Source organism: Propithecus coquereli, unplaced genomic scaffold (genome assembly GCF_000956105.1).
Source record: "Propithecus coquereli isolate 6110/MARCELLA unplaced genomic scaffold, Pcoq_1.0 Scaffold110, whole genome shotgun sequence".
NCBI lineage: Eukaryota > Metazoa > Chordata > Mammalia > Primates > Indriidae > Propithecus > Propithecus coquereli.
In genome coordinates, this window is record NW_012134970.1 from 3395783 (window position 1) to 3400029 (window position 4247).

Genomic DNA, 4247 nt, shown 5'->3' on the forward strand with positions numbered 1-4247 from the left:
CTGACCTTGAGTGATCCACCCGTCTCGGCCTCCCAGAGTGCTAGGATTACAGGTGTGAGCCACCGCGCCCAGCCATAGATCACTTTTTAATTAGAGCATGGATGGAAGCATATCTGGGGTCCAGGGTCACTCAACTCCCCAGTCATTGTGAAGCTTATGCATATGTGTGTGCTCATGCATACGTGCATTTTCTGGGGAGGTACACTGTAGAGTCCACTGGATTATCAAAGGACTCCATAGCATAAAACAAGGTTAAATTCCATTGTATTGTGGGTTTATAGCCATTCCACATTCTTTCTATTCGTTTTTATCTGAGGATTTTATCTGAATCTTTTGTACCAATCTGATATTTATCCTTACAACATCATTGTCAAACAGGTTAGGGCAAGTATTCCTGTTTCCAAAGGTTAAGAAATGTAAGTGCAGAAACTGATTTACTTCTGTTTACAGAGTGAGAGACAGAGCTAGAACTATTACCCAAGACTTCTGAATGATCTAGAACAGTACAGTTCATGTAGCCAAGACTTAACCATAATTCTAGTGGTTAATGACAACTCTTAAGGTTCACTGTACCCCAAGTTGGTCTGTGCACACCTGGAAAGGCATTTTCTGCTTTGCATATCCTTTCATGTAAAGACACTGCCAAATGGAAGGATGTCTAGAGCAGTGTCACTTGGACAGTGAGGGGACCTCTTGGGAACTAGAACTGAGAGCTCTACCAGTGTGGCCTCACTGAAATGTGCACGTGGAGCCAGGAAAAGAGAACCTTGGGCCTTCGGGGTGGGGAGGGAGGGGAGATCTGTGGCTAGCAGAGCTCTTTTCAAATATTCAAAGGCATGTCATGAGAAAAGTGGATCAAACACCCCTCTTTGGCTACAGATAGTAGAAAGGGATCCTGTACTTGGTTGAGTAGTGTTCCCCCAGATTCATGTCCCCCTAGTACCTCAGAATGTGCCTTATTTGAATATAGTGGATTTGCAGATGTAATTATTTAAATAAGGTCATACTAGATTATATGAAGTCCTGTCACCTTCAATGAAACTTTCTTATTTGTCTTGAAATACTTTTTGTTTGGAATATCTTGACTTTTTATTATATTCTGTTTTGTATTTAGCACAATTCTGGAAACAGCATGTCTAGGTATGAATCCCAACTCCGTGGCTTACTAGTTGTGTGATCTGAGAAATATTGCTGAACTATAAAGTAAGGGAAATAATAGAACTTCCTTCACAGTGTTGTTATCAGATTTCAATAAGCAAGTGTGTCTAAAGGGTTTACAGTTGTAGTTAATACATAGTACAGTGCTGATGATAATGTGAATTTGTCCAAACATCTTAAAAGAATAATTTTTAAAATGTCAAGTAAATTTAAAAATAAGCTTACCCTAAAACTCAGAAATGTTCCTTCTAGAACAGACTGGAGAAACTCCTACTACTCATTTGCCAAGAAATATGTCCAAGAATGCTTAGAATAGCAAAACGTGGAAACAGTTTAAACATCTATCAGAAGGAGAATGGACAAGTCAATTGTGGTTCATGCATCCACTGGGAATATTCTAACAATAGGAATGACAGGGATGTGTGGCCCAGAACTTCTTGTATTAATGTGACAGATTGAGTAAGCAGAATGAGTTGCAGAAGAAGACATAAAGCATAATGCCATTTATATATGGCATATTATGTGTTAAAACCTACTATCTCAATTTTACAGATGTGGAAACTGACTAAGGTCACAAAACAAGTTATTGGCAGAGCCAGGCCTCCAACCAAGTAGTCCGGTTCCAGGGTCTGTGCTTTTAACCCCTGTGCAGCATTGACTCTCCTTAGAATTTTACAAAGAAATGGAAAGGCTGGGAGTGGCACTGACTCCCCAGTCCCACTTTGCAATGTCCTGTTACTGCTCTTTGCCTTCAGTCCTCCAGGCTCCTCGTCCTTCTCTGTCCCACGGTAACTTTGTACCTCAGCGCCTGTCATCCTTCTCTTTTCCCTTTATCAGTGCCCATTTGGATTCATTTTTCTGGCTTTGACTGTGGCTTCCACACCCTTTGCAGGCTATCTCTGGTATCTGGATTTTCCCTGTGAGACTCTGAGCCCAGGTCTGGCCCCAACTGCACAAAGGTTGGTGAGAGGGAAAAGAGAAAATGCAAGTTATACATTACAGCTGAACAGAGCCACAAGGGGACACTGAAAAAGGAGTGTTTCCCTGAGAAAGGGTTTAAGAGAGTTTAGGTAGAAGTGGAGGTAGTGGCGTGTGTGTGTGTGTGTGTGTGTGTGTGTGTGTGTGTGTGTGTGTGTTAATTTAAGATGTAAGCTGCTGTTTTTTAGAACCGATACTAGTGGAAGATATACGTTGTAGGGCTAATCCCAAATAACCAATAACCCTCAAATAATTTCTACCTGGCTTTCAGACATAACGCCATCTAATCGGGGCTACTCTGATTTTTTTTTCTCCATGGCAAAGGAATCATACTTATTTTGCTTAATATTCAGACTGATTATCCACTTTGGTCTCTCTTGGTGAAAGGACATCCCTCCAGGCTAGCCCAGAGAAGGAAATGTCACCACTTGCTTCTGTTGAAAGAGGACTCAAAGCTCCTGAAACCCATGAAATGGGCTTCTGCTGGCTTGCTGTTGTCTTCCTCTTCTATGGAGGAATTGAGCTTACCAAAATTGTATTTGCTGAAGAAACACTACCTGGGAAGGCTATGCTATGGGAGGCTATGGGTTTAGGAGGAGGGAAAATCAGCCTAGAACTCTCCCAGTTGCTGCTGGAAATGTGTAAGTCCTATAGTCATTTTGCTGAGGCCAAGGAGGAAATGTGCAGTCATAAAGATTAAGATGCATTTATCTGACAAGTAGACGCTTTCTTTTATTATGGCTTATACTGAACATTAGGCAGTTTTAAAAACTAATGGTAGACATTAGCCACACCTAGTACTGTTGATAATACATGCATAAATTAGAATCCTGGCTCTGTCATGAACTATTCATATGACTTTGGATAAATTGTTTAACTTCTCAGAACTTTAAATTTTTCTTATTTATAAAATGGAAAGTCATGCTTGTACTACAAGTTTAATTTGAGGATTAAATAATATAATAATGGATGTAAAATAAATTCCTGGCAAATAGCAAGCTCTATGGTAGGTATCATTGTTAATTGCAGGAAAAAGGAAACATTCAGGTTCTTCCTATGTTAAGATTTTTCTCCTACAAAGAATACTTAAACTTTTGGTGCTTGCTTCCCTTGTCTGGTAAGGAATACTAACAGGTGACAAAACACTTGGATTTGTAGCAGGTAAGTATTGATGAAAAAAAACCCCTCTGAATGTCTTTGTGTATTATTCATATTGTCCGATAGCCTCTTGTTACCTCCACTGCTGCTACTTTGGTCCAAGCCAACATTGTCTCCACATGGATTATTGAAATAACCTCGAACTGCTTTTGCTCTTATTCTTCCCACAGCCTGTTGTTAGTATAGGCCAGTGATGCCTGTGAAATACGTCCGGTCATATCACACTTTTGTTTAGAACGGCTCAGTGACTTCCACCCCCACCAGAGTCAAAGCCAAAGCCCTTAAAAATGGCCCCCAAGGCTCTATTGATCTGCTTCCCTGAACCTCCCACCCTAACTTGTTAACTGCTTTTCATACCAATCTTCCTCTCATTGCTTCACCACAGTCAGCTGGTCTTCTTGCTCTTCTTTGAACACATCATGCTCATTCATATCTCAGACCTCCACACTTGATGTTTTTTGCCTGGACTGTCTTCCACCTCTTTAATAACTGGTTAGGTCCCTTAACTACTTTAGGTATTTGCTCAAATGTTGCTTTCTCATGGAGAGTATTTTGACCATTGTGCTGAGTTGAATAGTGTCCTCCAAAAATCCCACCAGGAACCTGTGAATGTGACCTTATTTGGAAATAGGATCTTTGCAGATGGAATTAAATTAAGGTGAGGCCATACTGGATAAGGGTGGGCCTTAAGTCCAATCACTAGTATCCTTGTAAGAAAAGGGAAATTTGGACACACACAGGGAAGAAGGTGAAGTGAAGGTGGAGGCAGAGGTTGGAGTGATGTAGTTGCAATCCCAAGGAACACCAAGGATTGCTGGAAAACACCAGAAGCTAGGAGAAAAGCATGGAACAGATACTTCCCTATAGCCTTTGGAGGGAGCATGGCCTGATGGCTTCTTGATTTTGAAGTTCTAGTCTCCATAACTGTGAGAGAATAAATTTCTTTCAAACCA